This window comes from Mytilus californianus, unplaced genomic scaffold (assembly GCF_021869535.1).
Source record: "Mytilus californianus isolate M0D057914Y unplaced genomic scaffold, xbMytCali1.0.p SCAF_5, whole genome shotgun sequence".
NCBI lineage: Eukaryota > Metazoa > Mollusca > Bivalvia > Mytilida > Mytilidae > Mytilus > Mytilus californianus.
In genome coordinates, this window is record NW_026262701.1 from 41,251,095 (window position 1) to 41,279,013 (window position 27,919).

The 27,919-nt window shown below is 31.7% G+C and overlaps 1 long non-coding RNA gene across 1 annotated transcript; it reads left to right on the top strand.

Annotated features, from left to right (window-relative positions):
* Window positions 1-1,146: 1,146 nt before the first annotated feature.
* On the top strand, window positions 1,147-27,901 carry LOC127702212 (uncharacterized). Its single transcript, XR_007982319.1, has 5 exons — window positions 1,147-1,473; window positions 19,162-19,233; window positions 23,713-23,826; window positions 25,515-25,566; window positions 25,973-27,901. It is a non-coding gene; the product is annotated as an uncharacterized LOC127702212 (long non-coding RNA).
* The last annotated feature ends 18 nt before the right edge of the window (window positions 27,902-27,919 follow it).

Sequence of the window (27,919 nt, forward strand, 5' to 3'; positions counted from 1 at the left end):
GTCACCGATTTCAATGTTTATCAGCCTTAGGTCTTTAGATACTAGTAAAGTCGTAGCTGACCTGAATGCAGAGCAGAAGCCAGTTACCAATTCAACGCATAGGCCTACCGTTTACAACATATGCGATTCTAATTTGATTTGATATATTTGAACATGGGTAAACTATTGTTGACTCTAATATTATCAAAATGGAAAACTTTGAGATAAGTAAATGCATATATCTTAGACTGAATATACTTTTATGTTACAGAGAAAGTTGGGCTGACGTCCATTATTTCGCATGCACAGACAGTTATTTTGACTTCGACAAAATTAAATCTTGAACGATTTGTTTTAAACACAATACTATTGTATAAACTAGCAAGTAACGCTAAGAATTTAATCATATTTTTGAATAATGTACAAACACCGAGCAGCCCTTTTTGTTTAAGGTATTTTAGATGCAGCAAACGTTTTTTCTGTACGAAATCAGAATACGACATTTTAGATTTCATCCAAATGACATCCTAATAAATATTTAAATGACATATATTTTCATTATTGAAATAAGTTATATAGTGTTCAATATTACAAATGTTTCAAATAAGTTTTAAAAAAATCATATTTTGTATATGAACAGAAGAGTAATGGATAGTATTCGTTTTCACGCGCTTGGATACTATCTGATAGAAATTCAAATGCAGCGGATAATAAAATTTAATGATAGAAAATGAAAACAACACTTTATAAATTTCAGACTGTCAAACTTAGGTAAACTGTGCATTTATGACTATTGAATTATTGAATTGATATTGTGTTTGAATCTTAGTGAATACGATACTATATTTTATACGATGGAATAAAGACTCGCAAATGAAACCGTTTTCTCATAAGAGATACTTGGTTTTCAGTGTATTTCTAAGTTGTCATCACTACAAACCGGACGATCCTACCATAAAGTGCAGTATAAGTTGATTAAGAAGTTTTCATCTTCGTTCAATATCGCACATTTTCACTAGCCAAGGGTTACGATCAAGTCTCCTCTTCCCCCACCCACCCCCCCCCCCCCTCCCCTTTTGCGGATTGAGATAAAATTTCGGATCCACATTTAAATCATTTCCATTGGTCGCAGTTGTAACTGGCTGCATCCAATCAAAAAACGCCTTTAAGATGATCACGTGTAAATGTAGAAAATGTAAATAAACAATTGCGACGTGCTGATTGTGCAACAAGTCTTTACCCAAAAACATAGGACGACATTTAGTAACAATTCTAAAGTGATCAATCCAATGTTACTCAAGGCTCTAACTTGAAACTGACTATATATTTGCAGGACCAAGTCAATCAATACACTCTAAAAATAGTAAGTGTGTACACAAATTTGAAAGTAAACCAAAATGACCTTCTAGTTGACAAGTAGGATTTTGGATAATTCTAACATTAGAAAAGGATTAATATGGATTAAATAAGATGCATTAATAACATTTGAATAAGGTAATTATGCTGTAACTATGAAGGATCATTCCGTATAACAAGCAAGTGTGCAAAAGTGAAAATTAGTATGATATAGTTTCGCGGAAAATATACGCCGGGAAAAAAGAATGAAATGAATGAATGAAGGCTATTACTAAATGAATACTGTCAATAATCGTGGCACAACAAAACAAAAATTTAGCCCAAACAAAATATGTTTTTTATTTAAATAGAACTACGAGGGTTTGAACCATTCCACCACCGTAGAACACTCCTGATTTTTAATGTTGATATGAATATTGGAAGGCTATTCAAAATGTCGCCTCAACAAAATTCAGTATCAGGCTATTCTGTATAAGTAACAAAACATATAAACCGAACAGGAACTTATTGTTTAGGCATTATGAATTGTTAAATATTCACAGATCTTATATGACTTATTTGTAGTGACTGCACTTGCTCACTTTATCATTACAGAAAAAAGATCTAGATAAACAGTTAAATCATCGTACAAAATCTTAAATCATATTGTTTTAAATACAATATCAAAATGTGATTTCTTTATGCTATACATTGAGGGTTAATAATGCATACAATGATTCACAGGTTTTTTAATGCTTCTAATAATCAATAATAGATTTAAACGTAAAATTATGGTCTATTATTCTAAAAGATTTTTAAAATCCCTTTTGTTCTCGACAATCAATAACAGTATCAGTCATAAATCATGATATAACACTAAAAAACAAAACAAAACACATATGAATTATGTTTCCTTTCAAATATACATTTTAGCATTTCATCTATGATTTCATTAGGACCAATGCCTTTCTTTGCTTTTCGTGGATTTATATGTCATCAGCACCTTTTCTGTTGGTATCATTTATTCAGGTCTTTATTATCACTTCATATTGAATATTTATTATATTTTTTAAAGTATTCTTATCATTCATTTGATTATATATTAGAGCTTAGGTCATTTTTTTTTTTTTTTTCTTTCTGTCATTTTTTAATATTTGTTATTTAAACATATTAAACTTTTCCCTGAAATTTATCAGGATTACTTTGTTGAGACTCAATCAGATTTGACGACATTTTTTCTGAACTTTCTGTATTTCTTTCAGACGGGTTTACGATATTCTTTTGTTGGATACTATATTTACAAGCAGGCTTTTTATTCCATGTTTAAAAATATAATATTTTCTTATCAATTGCAAAGACCAATATTAAACAGTCGTCGTCAACTTTTCTGTAGTGAAAATTAAGAACGAAGCATTAAACAGATATATTTTACTCCGGGGACCCCTTTTTCACATTTCTGTGTTATCGTTACATTTAAATTCAAACAATTTGTCCATATTAGATATAGAATTTTTGGAAAGTTAGGTTTTCCAATGGTAGATAAATATTTCAATAAATTATTTTTCTAACGGTCCTTATATTTACGAACCTGACATTTTTATTATGTTTTCTATTAGTTTAGAACGTTGTGTGTCCTGATTGTTCAATTGATTTTAACATTGATTATATTGATTTTTAAAAATATTAACTGTATATACAGTAGTTATCTATGTATTGTAAATTACGAATACAAAGTTATCTAGCCTTTCAAGTTTCTAACAGCCCAAACAAAACAAATATTCAACTGATTTACAGTGCTTAAACTTCAATACGCGTTATATATCATAGAGATATAAATCTGATATTAAATGTACTCTTTAAAGAGCTTTAAAAATCGGATGGACGCTCAGACGACTGCAGGACATGTAATGATTTAACTCTCCGTGTCGAGTTGCGACAGGGGACAAAATTATCATTAAATATGGTTGTGTGTTCACTTATTTTCTAGAAAGTTTGCTAATTATAGCATATTTCTTCAGAAACTTCAATATTGATTCGACTTATTTTAATTGTCTTACAATATATTCATATACGACACTTCTTTCTTATCCAATTAACCATGTGTGTTATTCAAGTATTTATGTATACGATTGAATCTAGTATGTCGACATGTTATGGTTATCGTGTACAACAGATGATTTTTCCCTCAAATACACTGTAGAAACTACATATTAGACATTTTTGTAATGTCGTATACACAGACTCTTACATCGACACCGATACATACCCAGACTACAAAAACAGATGGACCGTATCAAAATATCGAAGCATACTGAATGAATGACTTCGTAAAACTTGGTTGTAGAGATAAGAAATACATTTTGTAATTTTTCTCATATATTTTTTTATTCGAAATCGGAGCTAGAAACATCAAATGCTCTCATTAGTTTGGGATTATTTTGAGTAATGAATTTGTGTTATTCAATCTGTTGTTGGTTTTTTTTAAATGTCTCAGTTTGCAACCATTCAAAAGGATTACAGTGTTGCGGTAGAATATACAATTGGCGAATTGAATTGCTTAAAAACTTTTGGAACACTTTGAGACATCCAATGAACAAATTATCTGCCATAAGTGATATATGTACAGGCTTACTTTATCGTCAGTTGTTCTCCTAATTAAAGTATCGTACTTCTAATGAAGCAAGCGTATGTTGATTTGTAATTGGCGTTTCTTTGACTCAAGTAGAAAATATACATTTCAAAATAAAAAGGGTGTAGTGTGAAATTCCACCAAAACAATTACTGCCAAAAGTAAAAGTAAATTGCGAAAATTATAAAAGATCAATACCAAAATTTGGTCAAAATAAATAAAAAAGAAAAAAATTTAAGCCCAAATTCCCCCAAAAAAATCAAATTTGAAAACCCTAAAACAAAAATCAAGTTTAGACAAAATTAAACAACAAAACAAAAGAAAAAACGATAGCCAAAATACAACGTGCAGCAACATCGGGGTTGAAAGATGAAGTGATAGTTCTTCTTAAGAATTTTAAAAGTTATAAATAATAGAAAAGGAACGTTTCATACGAAATAAATTAGTGTTCTTGGTGTAATCAGGGGTTACGGAATTTTACAATACATTTTCAACATCGGTGTAAAATTCCGTACACCCCTTATTAGACCAAGATAACTATTGATATTATCAATATATCTATACGGTATGTTTCACGCTATAAAATGCTTTACAAGTTCCTGTTTCTGATTAATGTTCTACTAATTTACACAAAGCCCCCTTTTTTATACAAACTACAATATGAGGATCGCTCAATTCTCAGCTACTAAATAAAGCCAATAAAGTGAAATTCATTCCAAATAATTGTTTTCTACAATATTTAGAATTTAAATTAGAAAACAATATAATATAAATGCCTGTGATCGTTGTACACATTGAGATGACCCTTTCTCAAAAATATACCTGTAGGCAGAGACATAGCTGTAAGCGTCGTTATCGAATAGTTTTCGAAAATGCCTATTATTTGAGTTGTTACCTTATTCTCTAGTTGTTCGTATTATAATTCATTTAATAATATCATCTACAGGGTAGGTATAGTGGCCAGCTGTGATCGTGTATTTTTTCGAGTGAATCGGTCCACTTTTTGTTGAGTGTAGATAAGGTTTTCTTTTCATATTACATTCGATCAGATCGATTTAATGCTATTTCGCGAGTATAATAATTTTATTCATGACTGTTGATCTTATTTTGAATACATATATGTTTTGAGTACAAACGACGCAAAATGTCCTTAGTGTTCACATACAATTCAGTGTTTTACATTGTTAGCAACATTTAAAACGTTCATGTTTTTTTGCAAATGCTCCGGCTTTTTTTCAAAGAACATTTAAATGAGAAAAAAAGGCATTCTTGAAGTTCTTAGGTTTAAAATCTGACTTTTTCTAGTTTATAACTGAAATTAGCGAAAGACAGTATTATATATTCCAAATAAGTCCCAGAAACTTATTACTATGTTAATCAAATTAAAGCCTTTTCAATTCAAATTCAATGAAAATTTTCTGACCTGAAACATTTCACCAACACCTTGCAGTGTAAGTATATATGAAATTAATTGATCATTTATAAAACTGTCGTTAGAACCGAGAACAGGAGACTGATAATGTTTTCAATTTCATTGTATGCAACATTTTGTTTTTACGGTAAATGATATTTTATGATTTATATATTTCAGCGGTGAACCTAGAGTTTTCAAAATATAAACACAAGTATTCTACTAAGAGAGGCATGGGGCCAAGCCAGCTTCCCTCCTCTCCTTAAAAAAAATACAAAAACAAAAAAACATAATCCGCTTTTGTACTAATACTCATTGAAAAAAAAAATGGAATGGAATATATACTAATAATGAAACTATGAAATAAATCTATAAACTTTCATCATGATCCTTTTGAAATAGAAATAAGAAAAAAATGTGCATATGCAAGAATACACCTCGTGTATATATAAACAATGTCTTCGCAGAGTTCCGTTGATATACAATGTTAATTGTAATGTTTAGGCATAAATCCGCATTTTTTTTTTCATTTTTGGAAGCACTACTATCTTATAGAAAGGAAGCTATCATTGTTTTTTATTGTTGTGTGACCAAGAATAATATATAGTGGAGTGACAAATCAAGAAAAAGGTGCTTAATTTACGAGTTTAATGGACCGGCATAACTGCAGTTTAAAAGTAATTGTTTTCGCAAAGACAATACCTTAATCTTACTTTTTTGCCCGGTCGTAGCTTTTTCTGCGGTGCAGTTTTTCACAAAATGGAAAGAAAAAGACATGGTGATGTTTTCATTCAAAAGGCAACTCGACAAAAAAAAAAATTTTGTTTCTTTTTTGTAGTCCTCAAACTCTTGATTTGGCATTTTATGAAGAGTTTAAGTGCTAATTCATATTTTAAAACCATAATTTCCTCTATTTATCTTTATTATGTTCATTTTCATTCAGTTTTGAAAATGTGGACTCTGTTTTATTTCAATGGAGTGATTACAATATTCGTAAGTTTACATTTCATCGATATCTTTTAAATTTTTCAAGATAAAAAGTAATGACACTTCATTTTGTAAAGTTATGAGACTATTCCGGCTCAGTTATTTCACGTTTTTGACATTTTTTTATAAACATTATAGTTCTGTGAATTTCCGGATTTATTTCTCTAACCAATACGAAGTAGATTTACTTTTTATTGTCGAATGCATCATACCATTGTTCTTGTTGGTGCCAATTAGATATAATTGTATAGATATTTTTGTATCACATGACTATTGAACAATGTTTTAAAAGTTTAAATCTGATATTTTTTTGTTTGTCAAAAAGATATGTATCGTGTTTTTTTGAAAGTAAAAAATGGATTGTTTCTAACAGTAAAAGTCAAATTGGAGTGGATAAGTGTTATTCCCGAAATATATATACTTTTAGTAGTTTACTAATACTGACATTTTTGCAAGCCAAAAGAAGCCGTGCTTTAGACAACTGGAATTTGTGAATTATACATCCGATTTAAATAATTAAAAAATTTCTTGTCTACATGTAACTGCAAAAGGAACTCTGCATAACACTGTGAATAAAAAAAGTAAGATGTGTACCACCGATTCCATTGAGTTAGTCTAGAAAGCTTGATGATGTTGATATATAATCTTTAAGGTTTCATTATCACAAATCATCTTGTAACAAATCCTAAACTAGTCCATGTATGGTAAAGTTGGAAACTTTTACACAGCATGATAGTTTAGATGATCATACAGATATATTTTTTTGTACTTTGTATGTCGATGATCAACCATGTTTATTTTTTCCTAGTCTGTCCTGACCAGATCAATGTCCACTCTTTTTGACTTGACTGCTAGTACTTTCTGCAAGCACAATTCGTACAAACGCCACACACATCTACGTTATACTGAAACTGATGAAGGACTCCAAAATATTGTAGAATTATTGAACAAAAACGATATTTATATTGATTGTTAACAAAAAAAAAACCTTTGCAATGTCTTTTCTTTATGAAATATACTCTGCAAACTGAAATTGAGACAATACCTATAAATGAAGACTATACAGTCCACACAGCCGATTCAATAGATCCTTGTTGAATGCAGTACTTAGATGTATCAAATGGGACTTACCCAACACCATTGCTACATTAAGAGAAGGCTTTCATCTTTTATAGCAGTTAGTAAGTTATTGGCTTCAGCTTGGTTATTTGTCTCTGGAATAATGCTCGACAAACAGTACAAATTCTTATTAACAAACAGTTTAATCGTGATGTTCAAGAATTAACACAACCTTATCGGCCTATGAGGATCTCATTGTTCCTCATTTTTCAATGTATTCATAAACTGTACAAAAGTGAAGAATGTATTAAACTAAAGGTACTGAAGGCGTTCCTTGACTGTCATCAATCATTTTTTTATCTCATTCAAATGAACTGTCTTTGCTGTTTTTAAATACCATACATTTGTTTGAAGAATTTCTTCGAGGAACCTATGTCATGAGATTTCCTTCAAGATAAAATTGAGAATGGAAATGGGGAATGTGTCAAAGAGACAACAACCCGACCATAGAGCAGACAACAGCTGAAGGCCACCAATGGGTCTTCAATGCAGCGAGAAACTCCCGCATCCGGAGGCGTCCTTCAGCTGGCCCTTAAACAAATAAGTATACTAGTTCAGTGATAATGGACGTCATACTAAACTCCAAATTATACACAGGAAAATAAAATTAAAAGTGATACAAGACTAACAAAGGCCAGAGGCTCCTGACATGGGACAGGCGCAAAAATGCGGCGGGGTTAAACATGTTTTTTGAGATCTCAACCCTCCCCCTATACCTCAAGCCAATGTAGAAAAAACAAAAGCACAACAGTACGTACAGTAATACTCAGTATAAGAAAAGTCCGAGTCCGATGTCAGAATAGGAAACAAAAGAAAATAAATAATATAATACATAAATAACAACAGACTACTAGCAGTTACTGACATGCCAGCTCCAGACCTCAATTAAACTGATTGAAAGATTATGTTTTCATCATATGAATATCAGGCACAATCCCTCCTGTTAGGGGTTAAGTATTATACCGTCATAAAATATATGAGAAGAACATAACCCGTGTCATGCCAACAACTGGTTTTAGAATAAATGTGTTAATTCCGATGCAAAGACCCTATAAGTGAATCAATATTAAAGCCAAAATATGCAATCTTTGATGACCTGACAACAGTATCGTAACTATATCCCTTCTTAATAAGTCTGATTAAAGGTTTTGTTAGCTTTTGAGGTGAATACTGACATTTTTGTGCTTTGTAAAGAATGTTACCATAAAAGATTGAATGTGAAATACCCGAACGTATAAGATGTCTGCATGTTGAGTTATATTTACGAATGATGTCCTTATACCGATGATAAAATTTAGTAAATGTTTTGACTAGTTTATGATATCGAAAACCCTGGTGTAATAATTTTTCAGTAATACATAAATTTCTCTCGCTAAAATCTTACTCTTAATCGTAAGACCTTATTTTTGTATACAAGGGTAAAGATTTTAGAATAAAAGCTGTGTATGCAACACATATACTTTGGCTTGTGGAAGTAATTGATCACGTGGAAGGTCTACGGGATATAGAAATTATCTTACTCTCTAAGCAATTTCTGAAGAAGACGACGATGAAAACGATGTCAAAATAAAATATGTAAAGTCAAAAATATTGGGAAAGTTATTTAGCACAAATATACTACAGCAGAATTCATTTAAGGTGGATACTTTGACCACTCTTGACCACTTTCACTATGCGGAATGTTTAAATCAAGCAAAGAACAATGATAATCACGGTGTTCTTGAAATTTTGGGCACTTTGCACTTTGTATGACCCTTGCAACAACTTCTTCTTAGCGTTCCATAGTAGCCTGCTGATGTCAAAATTCCTACCCATACAATCTCATTGTTAATAACAGAAATATATACGCTAACATATGCGTACTTCATTTAAACCATTTTATCAAGTAAACTAAAGTGAACTATTTGCAGGTAGACTTTTTCAATTTTTTTTGGTAAACATGTCACATATTGCCATTTTCAAACTATTATTGTGCTATCTTTAGGTTTTTTTTATCCTAATGATATATCTGAAATGGTTATCAATGCATAGTACGTTGTTTCTGTGATACATTTAACAGTTTGATATAGGTTAATTACAACAACAAAAAATTGTCGTCATGGAGAATTCATGAAATTATCTGATTTTTACCTGCTTTAATATTTACTTATATTGAATGATAAATGTTTCATGACCATACCTATATTATTGATCAATATTTAGTCCATTACTGATAACTGAAGAACAAAGAGGGAGGCAATATTCCTTGACACTTCTTTGATGTTTTACTAAATTCATGGTAAAGGAATTAAAAGTCTTTAGAGCAGTAGGACAGTACAGAGACGAAAATATCAACCAAAATCGATCTTGACATTGAGTGTTTATGTTCATGTATTAAGAAATTGAATTTCAAGTGTTTTCTATAAAATTGAGGCATTACCATAATTACTGCAAATTGTTATGGCCAGACAGGATTGGGGTAGCATCAATACAATCTGAAGTTTGAGTCATTTAATAAAACGAAAAAAAGGAAGAACAACAAAATATGAATTACAGTTTTCAAAGTAAAACAACTTAAAAATCATAAATAATTCAAAACATGGATAGTCCACTAGCAGCGGTATCGACCAAGTTCTATAAGAAAAAGAAAAATAACACTTTATAAAGTTGATGAGTCCGAAGCACTCAAATCCAAACATTGTGAAAGCCAAGGAAGTACCAAAACACGTGAGGAACTAAATGACAAAAAGGAAATCAAAATAATGATTATCAAATCCATATGAGGCCAACTTTGCCGAAGAGAGTTTGAATCTTAGTTTCATAATATTTTATCAATTTATTAACGATTTATACATGTTATAATGAGGTAGTAAAAACATTTTTTTTCAAACTAAATCAGTTTAAAGAATTATGTCAATTAGGAGTACTAGTATTATGAAATACAGCGTGATGATTAATAACAATGCGGCGATACAAGATTGAAGTCGGGCTTCTCAAAATCTTAATGCATTGAAATGTATTCAGGCGTAGCATATGTTACCTATTATTGTGTATTATGAGGTATCAGGTAAATCCAAGGAAGGTGTATCTGAGCAATCTGATTGATTGATAGTTGCTTTCTTAATATTTAGTTAAAACTTTATCATGCATTTTCAGGGAAAGCTGTTAATAATAATACACAATTATGTTGTTTCTGCAAGATGGGAGAACAGTGATCAAGGGTGGGCTATTTTGACTACTACTAGAAAACTGTAATTGTTGGATAAGGACAGCTATGTTGCCAGACCCCTCAATAAAGTGTAGCGAGGTTCTTAAAGATTTAGAGGGTGTTGCACTCTTTCTAGTTGAGGCGCCGATGTAACATTGTCATAAATAAGAAAAGATGATGGTCATTTCTATAGCATGTAGTGGTATTTGTATACGTATTTAGAGGCGAGAGACATTTTGATTTGAAGGCTTACAGATGTACATAAATATTTACATAATATCAATGATGAGATAATATTGTATCAAGCAATGTTGTAGTACATCCAAGTAAAAACATTGTCCCACAAATTTAACTCAATGCAATTATGAACTCTACAGAATTTTGATGAAATTAATATAAGAGGGAAGAATTTTCGGACTTCATTCTTTTGTTACCTTCGGCAAATCCTTGTTTTTTAAGAAAGAAAATATGTGTATTCTTATTTTAAAGTGAATGTTTCTTGTTTAAGTATTTCACTTTTTAAAAGGAATAAACTTTGATAAATACGAATATCTGCTGTGCTGTGAATCCTTGTTTAGACAATAAAAAAGAATACTAGTTATCATGAAACTATGATATAAACATTTTCTGACTCATCAGATAGCATCCAAAAACACTTCTCGTAATAAAAATGTTAAGGGTTATTTACTTGCGTCACTAAAGGCGGAAGCAGGTCTGGTAACCCCACGACGTCGACTCCATACAACCGTCCGTCCGAAAGACCTTGGGTAGAAAAGATTCATGACTTGTATGTAAGGTATTTTTTTTTATATTTGGTTTACGGCTTCATAATGATAAGTTGCAGCTGGCTAGTAAAATTTACATCTGCCGTGCATCTACTTCCAGTTTGCTGATAGTTTAAAACCTTACAATATTCATTGTACTATGAAAAGTTCGTCAAACTTACATCTGCAGTGCAGCTACTTCCTGTTTATCAGTGATTTGATATTAAACAAAACTCAACAAACAAGAAAAATGTGCCGTCAAAGTTTTATTGGTTTCAATTAAATGGAATGATTTCTATTTATAGATATATGATTCTGGCATAATTTGATTTCAATTGAAAAAAATCAATCTGTAATAGGTGCGCAATTTTCCTTTTTTTAACATTTGTATTATCCATGTTCACATCTATATTTTTCCAGTATATATAAAAATAAGAATATGTGGAAGGATTGCAAATGAGGCAACTGTCCACCAGAACCCAATTGTTGACATAGAATTTAACAACTATAGGTAATCGTACGGACTTTAACAATGAGAAAAACCCATACCGCATAGTCAAAATAAGACCGCAATAAAAGGCCCCGAAATGACATATGTAAAACAATTCAAACGAGAAAACTAATGGCCTGATTTACTTACAAAACAATGAACGAAAAACAAATATAATATGTAGCAACAAAAGACAACCACTAAATTACAGGCTCCTGACTTGGGACAGGCACATACATAATGTGACGAGGTAAAACATGTTTGCGGGTGGCCAACTCTACCCTAACCTTGGACAGTGGTGTAACAGCACAACATATGAACAAAAAATCAGTTGAAAAGAGCTTAACTCATCAAATTGATACAAAGCAGAGAAGCGCAGTTAATAAAAAAACAGGCCGGACATCCCCCTCCCCCAACAACAACAACAACAAAGACACTAAGTACAGATCTGTTACCGACAGCTAGTTCAAAGCAAATAACAACTCATAAAAAAACATGTATCTAAGACTAAAATATCAATCAGTGCACATCCAATATCCAATGGATTTCATTAAACATGTATACAATATTGGAAAACCAAGACAACTAACTGAAATTTTGAACTTCTAATTAATGTTTGATATTACAAATTACCATCTTGTGCAGCCTTCAATTTTATGTAAAATTGTAAACTGAAAGAAGTAGACCAGTTTCACATGTATGTGTTCAATCACCTTGCCAAATCTGAAAGTTGTTTGAATCTTAGTATCAGAGTATTAATATTAATATTCCCAAACAAATTATCAACAATTGTATAATGTCAATCAAAAATTTTCCTGTTGAAGGCAATATTGTAAATTTTACAAGTGTTTTTGATAACACCAAAGTCAACCAAATTGAATTAATTTGCATTCAAAGGACAAATTATAGCAATTCATTCCCATGAGTTTTGGTTAACGATGTTTTTCATAAACATTTTTCGGATAAAAACACAAAATCTGTTAAAATTTCCATATTTAGCCAAATTAAGGCATTTATTATTTGGTCACTTGTGCGAAAATACACCAAATTGGTGTTAAAACTTTAAAATGCACTTTTAAATTTATGGTACTATGAATTTGAGAAAAGCTTGCAGGACTTTTAAAAAAGCCCCGGTTTGAAATTAATTCAGTGGAAATTGGTTATATCTCTTTTCTTAATATGCAGTCGATGGAGACCTATATAAAAATAAAAAAAGATTTTTTCCTCCGCGCGTGACAAAATGAACCCATATCGCATAGCAAGCTATAAAAGGCTTCGATATGACAAACTAAAAAACGACGACCTGTTTTATATACAAAACAATAAACAAACAAAAACAAATATGATATACATGTACAGCAACAAACGACAATCACTGAATTACAGGCTTCTGCCTTGTCCCAATTCGCTCCCTACCTTGGGACAGCGGCGCAACTGCACAACACAGGAACAGACAATACAAAAGAATAAACGAATAACAAATTTGATATACGGCAACAAAAGACAAACACTGATTTGAGACCGGCACATACAGATTGTGGCGGTGTTAACATGTTTGCGAGCGCCCAACACTTTGACCAACATGTGACAGTAGGATAAGAGCAGAAAATATGAACCAACTATAAAATCAGTGGGAAAAGGCTTGAATCATCAGATCTACACAACAACAACAAGTAACAACAGACTTTAGACATAAAGTTTCGGTCTGAGAGTACTTGCAGTTACTGAAAGCTAGTTCAAAGCAAATTACTAGTCATGAAACATCATGGATCTAGGACTAAACTATCAATGCGTACACATCCAATGAATTAGTGCCAAACGTTATAAAAAGTTGTCCCTTCAGAGTGAAATAACATGATTTATATGTGACTGGAGTATGTATTTGAAGAATTTTAAACATAATAAAAGAACCGAGTTCCAATGTCTCCCGCTTTGCACATATTTTATCTGTCAAAGTGCAATAACTTTAAATTTCTTGGAGAAATGAAGGCTTGAGAGCAAGTGCAATGCAATTTCTAATATAATTAATGTTTCCAAAGGTCATAACTCTTTTAAAAATAATAGATACGCACTGATTTGTGAACTTGTTCAAGATATTGCTGATATACATGTAAACCTATGATATAAGTTTCATAAAAATCTGGCAAGCATTGTACACGTGAGAGCGCTAACAAAGCAATGTTCCATATAATTAATATTTCCAAGGACCATCATTCTTTTAAAAATAATTGATATTGCTGATATTACCCTATAGTATAAGTTTTATAAAAATCTGGCAAGAATTGTACCCATGAGAGCGATAACGAGGCCATTTTCCATAAATTTAATATTTCCAAGGGGCATTACTCTTTTTAAAAAAGTCGATCGGCCACCATTATAGAACGTATCCGAGATATTGCTGATATTAACCTATAGTATGTTTTATAAAAATCTGGCAAGAATTGTACCCGTGAGAGCGATAACGAGGCCATTTTCCATAAATTTAATATTTCCAAGGGGCATAACTCTTTTAAAAAAAGTCGATTGGCCACCATCATAGAACTTATCCGAGATATTGCTAATATTAACCTATAGTATAAGTTTTATAATTATCTGGCAAGAATTGTACCTGTGAGAGCGCTACCAAGACCGGACGGACGGACGCCCGGTATTTCTGTGTCCTCCGCAAAAGTGTGCGCGGGGGACAACAAATCCGAGACATGTGTCAAAATTGGCTTTTTGTGCGGTCTTACATAAGTAGGAACGTTTTCCAAATGGTGTCACCGAAAGTGCTTTTTAACATAAGGAAATCATTATAACTCCTCTATTGTAAGTCAAATTGAGCCGTAGAAAAACTTTCAGAAGCAGAGCGGACAAATTATTTTTCAATATTTTAAATTTCAAACATTCTCAATCGTTTCACTATTAAAACAAAAAAATGTATTTGATCATTTTATCCTTTGTTAAAAATAGTAATTTTGTTTTCTTAGAGATTAAACTTAATACTTTAACTGCATGTTACAATATTCTTCTAGTTTATTTGAATAACCAATCAATCCTAATTCACTGGTAGAAAAACTGGACAACATCATTTGCATACATTAAACCATACAGATAACTTTTCTTTTACTCTTTAGCAGGTATATACTAATTTTGTAAATATTCTTGGTAATCGTTGACAAATATTGGTAAAAATTGGAATTTATGTTCTAATCGTACACCTATGTCTGCTTTCAATTTATCTGTTCAATTAAAGACTTACTCCAGTTAATATTTTCGACGTATAATAAGTAAACAAAATAAATCTTCAATAATATGAGATCGTCATAGGCATCTAAAACCCATTAGATTGCGTTGAATAATAATGACAGCTGCCAGAAAAGGATTGTGATGATGTTAAAATTGCCTATTGCTGTGTATACATGTATATCAATTGTTCATGTCAATCAATTTAATAATATATGTAAACCGCTTTGGTTGTCTCGTGGTAGCGTGTTCGCCCCGAGTGCGGGAGGTCGTGGGTTCGAATACCGACAGGGTCAAACCAAAAACTTCAAAATTGGTTTTTGCTGCTTCTTCCTTAAGTTCGCGGCATTAAGGAATAAGAGCAAAAACTGGTAGGCTTGGAGTCAGAATAATGTGTCCGGGTAATGTGACATATCTTCCTGTGGATTGTTACCTTGTGAACTACACGGTTAAAAATCTGGCTCAGCGTGTCTGTCTAGTACAAAGCAGGGATAATATTCATATTACATTAACATGTTCCATTCCTAAATATGAATATTAATTTGCCGCTGGACGTTAAGCAGCCATTTATCATCATCATTATTATCAATTCAATGTAATACTACTGTTGCTAAGGGGTCATTTTAAATACTTTACCCAATTCAGTTTAGTTTTACACCTCTGCAGGAACAAAAACAATGCTCACTAAAATCCAGGAAAGTGTTTAACTTTCGTCTGAAACACAGAAGGCATTTTTCTATTATATAGGTACTGCTAGGCTTCAAAACTTTCACAATTGCATATATATTTCTCTGTACTCAGCGTAAACTAATTGGTGTTAGCACAACTTTTGTCATACAGTTAAATCATATAATCCTTCAAATTTGATTAAAAAAACGTTGAACATGTATATACACTGAATGGCTATTTTTTATTATAAAACACGTGTATATATATATATTTTCTTTTAACAGAAAAGCCTTTATTTGGACCCAATCGTCAGGAAATGTACTACTATTGAATTATTGTCTTCCCGTACTCCGTTTCACCGACAGCTTTTCCGTATGCAGTGACCTCGGGGATACACACCACTATTTATTGGCCATTTTTATTTCTAGTATGCAAAACTCATGACACCTTTTGTAAGAAATTCGGTAAACGCACTACCCAAAAGCAAAGGGGAAAACTAGTGATTGAGAAAAAAATACACAAGGGTGGAAGAAAGATACTACTTGCTGATTCTGAAAGACAACTTTTCAATACGCCAAATCATTTAACAATTGTTCATGTCGTTATGACAAAAATTAATTTACAAAACGAAACGCATGGAAAATATATAAAAAGAAGTCAGCTCTATTATTTCACTTGTTATACACATGCTAACTGTGCTTAATTTCCATGATTTTGTATTGCTTTATCAGTGTAAAGATCGGTAAATTTCGGAAACAAAAGCCGTCAAATAAGTTAACAAACAAAATTACCAATCACCGCATGATTTATTTTTCTCAATTATGTACAGGGGACTTTAGTCTTTAGTTTGTATATATCCATGCATTGATTCAAAATTTGTTCCTAACATTATAATTACTTGAAACTTGTTTCATTTGACTTTTAATACAAACTTTAATTTACTAAGGTGAACATAGTGATAACCCATATTTTCTGTGCAGCAGAAAAAGGGTGTTAATAGAATATTTCCAGTGCAGTAGACACAACTTAGAATATACATAATTTGTTAACCTATTTATTACTTTCAAGGAAAACAGAATTAAATATTCTCCATATGAAAATAAATACTTTGCTAAGGGGTCATTTGAGTTCTTCGTTCAACTCATAATAAAACCAAAGTTGCAAAACGAGGCATTATGAAATGGAATTTGTTTGGTCCCTTGAATTCGAAAATCAAATGTATTATAAATCAACAAAATAATTTCCTACATACTATCATCAGACATTTATTACATTTGTTTATAGATATAAGTATTTACATGTAGTTTTAAATGCTGTTTTAAGATATTGTGCTTCAAAATACTAATGTTAAAGTATGTAAAACATGATTTTGGTAAGGTCCTGGCTAATATCTATTTTTTTCCAAAACCTGTGTAAAAAATTGAATTTCAAAACATTTTTTCACAGTACATTGGTAAATCATAATGACGTTTCTGCACTGAAACCAGATAATATCAACTGGTTCATGTATCAATAGAATAAACATAACTTTAAAAAGTCGTGAATAATTTTACTATTCCTTCATTTTCTAAGGTCAAATAATTAATTTTTGATGAACCTTGAACATCATAGACATTCATGGACTGTGACTGTTTAAATTTTCCAAATCTTTAAAAAAAAAACATTGGATAAAATTCATATTTTTTTCTTTAAAACCTTTCATTCGAGCGTCACTGATGAGTCTTTTGTGGACGAAACGCGCGTCTAGTGTACAAATATATCAGCCTTGTATCTTTGGTGAGTTTTTTACATTCTTTCTCTGCATTATTTTTGAGTTCTCAAGTGAAAATTGTATGGCACTATTATCCCTTGGACGAATTGATATATTCAAATTATAATACTCAAGGTTGGATTCTTTTCCTAAGAAACATATTCCCGCTTACATCAAGCCAACAGACGGCAAATCAAATGTATTCCAAAATAAAATGTCGCTATCTAAGTAGTATCTTTGTGTTCATGTAGGTTACCTGTTAGCCATATCTTTTACTAGCTAAGGATGGTTATTCAGATAATACCTTGCAGAAAACTACCGTGTGTATTAAAAACCAAAGACATACAGTTAATTTAAGCCTATCACTAAGTACTGAGACATTATAACTTCATCATTCAACTATTTTTTCTCAAATCAATTCATTCCCAAGCCACGTGCACATGCACCCAAGATGTTATCTAAATGATGTCAATACTCATTCCCAAGTACATAGGCGTTAGATTTGTTTAATGTATTAATGATCATTTTCTACCTTTTTCAGCTTTTGGTTTTTCAATCTTTAAATGTAATTCCTTAACTAAATGATTGGGTGGATTCAAAATTGTCTAATAGTTTTAGATGATGTTGCATCATTCTCAAAATCAAATGTAAAATCAATAAATGCTAAGTCACTCTTTCAATAACCGCTTTGAAAAACGCACAAATGACTTCCAATACATTTGTTAGAGTATACCCCAGGACAAGGTCATTGTATCTGCGTCTATGTTCTGGTCGTACATTTTGCAACCCTATCTACAGAAATATTTTGATTTTACCATTTATCACATTTATCTAAACCGTAATTTGGAAAATTTTCCATTTACAATATGCATAAGTTAACTCATCGTACTGACGTATATTTCATACCTAATAAACGCCTAAAGGGCATACTATATCTTGGTCTTAAACCAGATATTTTGACGGAAATATAACGATTGGAATCATTCAAAGGAGTAGGTCCGGTAAGGGCCGATTTTGGCCTCAAAATTCAGGTTCATTTGATGAAAGATTTTGGACACTTTTTAAACATTTAAGTGTCTACTTCAGTCGATTTAATTAGTTTATGTGAAAGATTTGAACTGATTTAGTCATTAAAGACGCTCAAATTCAAGCTTAAATATGAAAAATCTATCAAATATGCCATAATATGTCACTTTTCAGATGGTTTTTGTCAAAAACGAAAGTGGCCGCATCCGTGTTCATTCTCAACCTTTATATATGTAATGTATTATCATCAAATACAACTTGCATTTAAATATTAGGAATGAACACAAATGCGGCCACTTCCATTTTAGACGAAAACCGTCTAAAAATTAACCAAAATGCTAAAATTTGGAAGATTTCAGTAATGTGACATGACTTAATGATGCTATTACCAGATACATGTGCATTGTATTGTCAAAAACAGCCCATGTTTATGTAACAGAAGTATTCTACTTTCTATTAAATAGCTAAAAGTTTACATTTTAACAATTTTGTAAAACTGCTATATTTTGGGGCCAAAAAGGGGTCTTACTGGACCTACTCCTTTCGTATAATGATAACTTTAACAATTTAAATGCTCATTTTTTTTACAGTACCAATGGACCAACTGAAAGCAATTTTTTTAGCTGTCATGTTCTGCATGTGCTGTTTAAGTTTTGCTGATGGTAAGAAAACAACTAAATGAATTCCACAATTTGATTGTTACTTGTTTAATGCCAAGAAGCAAATATTTTATGCATATTCAGGACGAGAACAAATAACGAATCAATACAATGATTAGTTTATCCAGGGTTGGACGACAGTTATGAATTACTGGACATTTTGACTTCCATTTACATTCAGATAGTGGCAATCTCACTACACGAGGCGTAGTATTCAACGTCAAACTTCCGACCAGGCGTGGCTGAAAACTTGTATTCCCCGCACAGCCAAACAGAAGATCCCCTTTTATCAAACAAAAGTAACTTGAAATTAAATATTACGAAATGATTTTTGAAAAACTGATATATGAGATGAATTGTCTTCTGCGTTTAAAAAAACGTATATTTCACCAGAAAAATAACAATAAATAGTTGCAAACAAAGGTTATAGAACTAAATGCATTTCTATTTCAGAAAATAAAAAGAACAAAAAAACAGTTTAAATATAAAAACCTCCTCCTCTCCATAAAACAAACTTTTTTTGGCAATAATAACAGAATGTTTGCCAAATTTTCAATCTCGTCTTTTTTTTCTTTGGATATATGGGATTTCCTTACATTCAAATACGTTTGACATGTTTGGTTACTGATTAACAGGAATTGGAATAGTCTGCCTGATTCATATATTTATGCCGATAAATACCCTCTTGTCTAAAAAAGAATCCGGGGCCATGGTGGCCGAATGGTCTAATTAGTCAAACTACTACTTATATAACTACCTTGTTAACACTAGGGTGTCTATTTAAGACCCTACGGTGATCTGTAATTACTTATATACAATTTATTTGAACTCTGGTGGATAGTTGTCTCCTTTGTAATCATTATTCATTTCCTTTTTTCAACATTGAAAAGTTTTGTTTTTCTGTTTATCAACTTTGAAATATTTCATCACCCCATAGATTTCAAACAGGTATCCATCAACCTTCTGAAAAATACATGTATATGTCTAATGTACACTGTCAACACCGTTTTAATGACACCATCTCATATATAAATGTATATCCTCAAACAGGCAAATTGTGTCTCTATCCTACAAAATTTCAACACATTTCTTTACTTCTGTCAATAACCTTTGAATTTTATCACCAGATGTAAGTTTATATTCATTCACTGTGTTATCATTGCAAATTTCATAAAGATTCTGATATCATATAATAGGTTATTTATTACTTATATTTAAGTTGAATGAAGTTGTACATTTCAGTATTTAATTGTTTTTTTTAATTTTTCGAGTAAAGTAGTTTTTCATCCAAGGTAGTTTTGTACTATATAAAAGATATGCATTCCTCAAGAAAAAGAAAAACATGTTGAATTTGTTTTTCGTTGAGTATAATTCATTTGGATAAATCAAATAATTAGAGAGTTGTGTTTATAACAATCTTTCAAGAAGTTGGAAACCAAGTGCACCATGGCTTGGCAGAACCACAGTGATCTCCGTTCCGGAAGACAGAGATTTGTTTGAACTTGCAGAATTATTTTTCAACTACAGAATTTAGATGTCACAGAGACTTATATAATTATCAAAAGGTTGACGATGTGTATGAACAGACTTAGGGAAAGAAAACCAGAGACCGTTTCTGCTTCTGACGCTGCTTCTGATGTCAAGCCCAGAAAATCCAAGGAGCATGGCACGTTTTGAGAGAACAGGCACTTGGACAACATAACCAACAACGACAGTATAGTTTGTTGATGGGATGAGATTTCTAAAAGTCAATGAATCGGAACACATTGTCGAAAATCAGAGATGCCAACCTTTTTGCCTACGAAGTCTAATTCCGCGGTAGCTGTTAAAGCAAATACAATAATGACCCTGCGAAATGGAGAAGTGGGAAGTAAGGTTGGATGGAAAAACGGCAAACTAAAAAGGAAGCTGGTCATAACATGGCATTCAAGAAGGAACGAGCATGGGCGTTTCGATGGACGTGTATTTTGTCAGAAATTGCAATGGCCGACTTTGAAAACTCTTATAACAGGGCTGAAATCTTAAGCTTAGTGTCATAAATGATAATTTGAAAAATATTAAGAAGAGATATGACAAAAGCTGGTTAATATGCCTTTAACATAGTTTTCCAGTGCAGAAAACTTTTTTCTCTTTTTTTTTCTTTGTTTGTTCTTTCAGGATAGACTCCTTTCCTCCTTTGCTTTGCCCAGTCTCCGTCAGTAAGACATCGTTTACGCTCACTTGAACAGGACTTATGTAGAACGGTTACCAATATTCGTGATGGGGAACATCAAATTAATAATTTGGTGTCGATTTCAGTCGTTCTTCCTTATAACTCTGTTTAAGTAGTATTTATGTGATGAGCACACTCCTGTTAACATATTCAGCATAGTGTGAACATGCACGAGCATAACGAATCAATTGAGATCTGTTAGCGCCATGCAATGCAGCTGTGAGAAGTTAACTGTATCACTTTTAGCATAGATTCAAGTTGTCCATCTGTGTCAAATCGAGGAAACGATCAAGATATGAAACTTTTTCTTTAGATGGTATCCTTTATATCAAGTCCATTGGATATATGAGATGTAAGCACTTATTGAAATGTTGGTTATTGAGCGACAGGACATCATCAATATATTTTAAAGATAAATCAAAATCTTTTCGTCGTTCAGAAGGGTCTCCATGAACGCTGCTTTGTTTGGGTACAAAAACGTATCGGCCAGTAGTGGTGCACAAGTAGTACCCATTAGAATACTACCTGTCGTCTGATATAGCAGTCCATCAAACTTAAAAACATGTTGTGGATCAAAAGGTCCAGCATTTTGATGATCACACAGGAATTTGTTCCACACAGTAATGAACTTGATGAACGCAGACTGCTGTAAAGGCAAAGGTAAAAATGTGTCATATCCCGTTGAACAAGGGTAAGTGGTAAGGTCTGACAGAGTATTTGAGTTTAAGCAAAGTCACCATTCTGTGGATAATTGACAGGTATCTTAGTTCTTTCAATATTCACGAGTTATCCGGTTTTATGGGGTTTTCATTCGGTAGTGACAGTCTTCCAAGGCTAACCACTACTACTAGTATTTATTATCTTGTCATAAAGCATCATATCTCTTACAAAAACGAGGATTAAGAGTTTTGGGCAAAAGAAATTTACCAGGCGTACCTGACAATAACAATTGATTTTGTGTGAGTATGAAGTACTTTTTTATTTGGAGTCATCCACTTAAATATGAAAACTATATAATAATGATTGGAACTTTCAATGCTTTGTGCGCATTATTATAACTGCTTGGAAAGAATATGGAAGGCACTAGATTAGACATAGTGTGCGAGACCCTTATGGCTAGTCGTGGTCATTATACACTCTTGTGGTACTACACTAAGATTATCGGATAACTTTTTAGAAGCAGGTATGTCAGATTACGGGTCTTTTAACGGAGTAGCAAACATTACAGTATGGCAAATAAACTGTCATAAAACTTTGCTTGAAGCACTGGAAAAATTGTTGTGTAAAATGATTCAGATTCTCAATAGGAGAGGAACAGCCCAATTCAGCTCTTCCTGAGATAATAATCTATACTGTTGATAATCATTTGCAGGTCTGGCATGGTTGTTCGGTATCTACGATTCATAACAGGGTTGGATTTGCGTAGCACATGAGGGACAATTAGATCGAAGTACTTTCGGAATCGCAGATATGTAGAGAAAAGAACAAGCGAAGGTCACCAGCGTGAACTGCGTTCATTTGAATAAAACATAGTTAAAGATGTAGACGCTATAATGGGTTTAATTAATCGCTTGATACAGAGAAGGATATATTGGTGCTTAGTCTTCTGATTGTGTTGCAGATTCTGCTACTGGGCATAATGTAGAAGAAAAGGGGAAATCTGTAAAGCCTGCGTTCATCAAAAGCTGTCTTTCAATCAACACCATTTTTGCTTTGAACTTATCCGTTTTCCTAATGTGAATACTAGTATCGAGCTTACTTCAAAAACAAAGGTCAAATATTCGACCGATATGGTTTTAGAATACAGACAGAAGCACAATTTTACATTCCAGTTGAAAACATGCCGCACAATCAGTTGAAAATATGCCGCACAATCATATGTTTTGACTTTTGCTAAACGTAGTAGTACAAATGAACTTTCCATTTCAGGATATTATTTTTTTCGAAACTTCATAGTAAAAGTGGCATAGTTTTAACCAGTAAAATGAGTTCCTATGTGAAATTGCATTGTTCATATTTACAGAAACACAACCTAAAATATTTTACCATCTCGGCTAGGATATCAAAAAATTTCAATATTGATGATACCCTTTTTCATAACTAAATGAAATTTAAAACAGTTTTGCTTATTATTTTCAAAATCATAGTAATATTAAGAATTATGATAAGTTACTACCAGAAAGACATTAAAATGTGATTTAACTTATGCATGTATCGTAACATGTGATAAGTAAAAATTTTTCTCCAGTTTTCTTTTCTTACAAATTCAGATATCGACAAATGCCATCCAAATCCATGTTTGCACGGTGCTGAATGCAAGGATGCTATTGACGATTACAAGTGTATCTGTAAATCAGGTTACAAAGGACAGAACTGTGAAATAGGTAATATAAAGTTGAAAAGAATTGTTTGTTATTGTCTATTAATGCTGCTTTCTTTATCCAAAATCCCTCCTGATGGCTTGTTTCTATTTCAACTCGACAGAACATAAACGAATGTGTTACTTATAGATAGCAATAAAATAATTTTCAGGTATTGTTCGTCACTAACTTCATGAAAGATAGACGGGTTGAATACAAAACCCAAGGATCATTATATATATATCGTTAAAAAAAAACAGAAAGAGATGATAACAAGTTAGCTATAAAAGACCATTAGTCATAATAAAAATAGCAACATCATAGCCTAAATGAAAAGACGTCACAGAGATAAATAAATGTTCACTACACAGCAAAAACTCAACTTTGAGCTACTGAAACCACAACACATAGCCAGGTGAATGTACGTGCAATAGGAGTCTGTTTAGTTCCAGCAGCCCATTAAGCAAGTTGATCTTCCAACTTAATGTTTGGTGTAAAAACCGTGCATATCAATTTGTTCAAGTATATCCTCTGCTTGTGTGCTTTAGCTTTTAGATCCATATGATTCCCTGTCTATGTGTTGCAGATATCGACGAATGTTTTTCAAATCCATGTAAAAACGGAGCTTTGTGTAATGTTAGTGATAACGATTACATGTGTATATGTAAACCAGGCTACAAAGGAAAGAACTGTGAAATAGGTTATAATATGATAACTTAAGGAAATTGGGGAGATGCAAATCATTTGTAAGATTTATCCATTTCTATTGTTTCCATATACTATAATAATTATATCAAATGCATTTGAAATAAGATCTTCAAACAGAAAAATATCATGTTTTAATTTATCACCAACAACACAAATGAAGGACGCCTTTTATTTCGAATCTCATAGTTCAGTTTAAAAAAATTTTAAAGTATATTATGTGGGGGTTTCCTTTTCCTACTGATTTGGTCAACGGATAAAATAATAGACCTCTATCAGTGGAATTACATACTATGCATATTTAAAAAGTACAATCTTTTTAAAAAATCTAAATTTTTACTTGCAACAAATTATGTTGCACACATGTTTAGACATACAATTGAAGTCCCAAAAATACCGCGACGTTTAAAACAATAAATTTGCAGTGGTTTTTGCATGACATTTTTTATTATTTGTGTTATTTGGAATAATTTGCGCATTATAAATTCTATTTTATTTATTCACAAATTTTGTAAATCCTTGCTGATTAAGAGTTTGGTATACCAAAACTGTAACTAATTCACAAATAAAACTATTAAATAATGCTTAAAAATTTGGATAGTCATATCTCAATGAGTTAAAGTGCAAACATCGAAATAATGATTTCTTTCATATACAAATGTACCAGCACGTCATGAAAAGTGAGGAAAAATATGGATATCTTTGCCCAATTCTTTAAAAAAAATTTCATAAAACATTCGAAACAAAAAAGAAAACAGAAAACGATAAGTTCATCAATTAATGATACTAGAATATAAATTTTAGTCAAAATGAAACATGAAGGATTATTCCTATAATTTTAATAAATCACTGCATGTAGTAGTACTATAGAACTTTGTGAGGTCTCATCATTGAATTTTGTTGAATACAGTGAAATGAAAAAAGGACATTTATGTAGGATAACTTCTTGTCATATCTATATTCTCATAAATTTATAACTATTGGAATACAAATATTTGATTTTTTAGAAACTATGGAACAGCGTAAACGCTTAATTAGGAAAGCGGTCGAAGAAAAAGTGTAAGTAAACATTTTTTTTTTCTATATCAATTTTTACAGAAAGCTTTAAATTGTAGAATCTTGCTTTCATTTCTGATTTGAATATACAATATATTCGAATAGTACACATTTTTTCAAGTAAACCAAAACGATCCATGCATTATTTATTAAAATATACATTTTATTCAGGACGGACTTGAGGAGAACAGCTCTTAACTAATAATTCAAAAAATTATAAATAAATGCTAACGATGAAAGTTTTCCCTTGACCTTTCTTTCATAGATGGTTAATATAAACTAGCGTTTAGACTTAAGTTATGCATTTGATCAAGTTGAGCAAGTTATCATAATTGTGTTAACAGATTTTCATTTAACTTTGATATTAATGAAATACAGTCATAAGAAAACTATATGATCTTCTTTTCAGGTATGGCATAACTGCAATAATAGTAGGCACCATCGAGTGTGGAGTTATTACTATATATTGTTTTTGGAATAATAGACGATAAAAACTAAACTCAAAAAAAGTTGTGATAATGGAAGTTTATGTGCATAACCGTTTCATATGTTTTTTTTTATTATCCTATTTCTTAACAGCACAACGTTGTTATGACATAAATGTTATGATAATAATTTATAATGGATTGTGATATATATATTTGCTGAACTATGAAGTAATTGTATGTTAAGGCTTTCTAAACTGTTGCGCTTGATCTTGCTGTTGATGACGATCACATAAGGAATTTCGCCTACTAACAATGACCACGTATCTCTATAACACAAAGCTTTCGCAGAGATGATGTTGTTTTGTCGACGATACTTGAAATTCAAAGAGACTAAAATGAAAAATAATTCTATGCATTTCAAAAAAGTTTTGGTAACCATGATGGTCAGCACAAAAACGCTCAACACATGTATATCAGGATGAATCAAGACGAACTAACAACATGATCAAAGATTCAAAACGACGATCGAAATGGTTCGATGAATTAAAAATATGTGGAACGGTTTTGAAGTCAGAATGTTTGTTAATAGCGATCTATTCGCACTTAACCATGACGTTTAAACTGGACGGACATTGCTTGAAACATTTTATTTGACTAACTCCTTTCGAAATGTCAATATTCTTTTTCTCATTTTCTCATTTACGTAACGTTTAATTCCACATCAAGGTTTAATCACTGTTGCATTTCTGTACATAACAACAAAATTATTTTCATTTATCTGTGTATAATATGACGCAGGTTTCTTCAAAAGTGATGATTTTCTATAAATTGTTTGAAATTTCACAGTGATATCATACTTTAACTTTGTTTAAACCGGTTTATTTACTTTTGACTTTAATTATTTATCCCTTGTAATTTTTTTTTAACTGTGTATTTGCATTCAGGTGTCACAGGTCAAATTTATTCGTTCATTGTGTGTTAATTTACGTTTTTTGATTGAGTTAAGCCTTCCAATTGATATTTAATAGTGTGTTTTTCTTTGTTGTGATGTTATACTATTGTTTCAGAAAAGGGAGAAGGTTTGGTACCATTAAAACGTTTAATCCCGCTGCAAATGTTTGCACCTGTCCTAAGTCAGGAATCTGATTACAGTAGTTGTCGTCTGTTTATGTAGTTTATATGTGTTTCTTGTTTCTCGTTTTTATATAGATTAGAACGTCGGTTTTTCCGTTTGAATGGTTTTGCATTAGTAATTGTTTTGGGGCCCTTTATAGCTTGCTGTTCGGTGTGAACCAATGCTCCGTGTTGAAGGCCGTACCTTGACCTATAATGGTTTACTTTTATAAATTGTAACTTGGATGGAGAGTTGTCTCATTGGCACTCATACCACATCTTCCTATATCTATATCACCACATTCATTCGTTGCTTAAGCATATTATATTTTGATAAAACATTGTCATGTTCTTCAAAACAATAATTGTAAATGTCACAAGGCATATTCGTATTTCCAAGTATATAAAGGGCATATCATCAATAGAGTAAACATTTGTCAAAATAATTCTTTCGAATTAATTAAGTGTCTATCATTTACCTGGCGACAGTTTAAACGGTTTTATTGTATGCAGTTACTTAAATTTTAATCGTAAAGTAAGTTGTTTTCATATTTCCTTAACAGGGTTGGCCTTTCTGAGAAATCGAACAAGAAGAACTGCAGGAATTCAATAATGTGTCCAACAAATACGAAGAGTTCCGTAAATAATATGTTAACAGAATATTTATAATTAATTCGTGTTTCGTGTCATTTCAGATATTTACAAATAATTCAAATGTTGTATGAATATTGTCCATCCAAATTGTTTAAAAGACCAGATTTCGTTCAATTCATTAAATGAACCTTTTGGGAGTTTTATTCTTTGTTTACCATAGT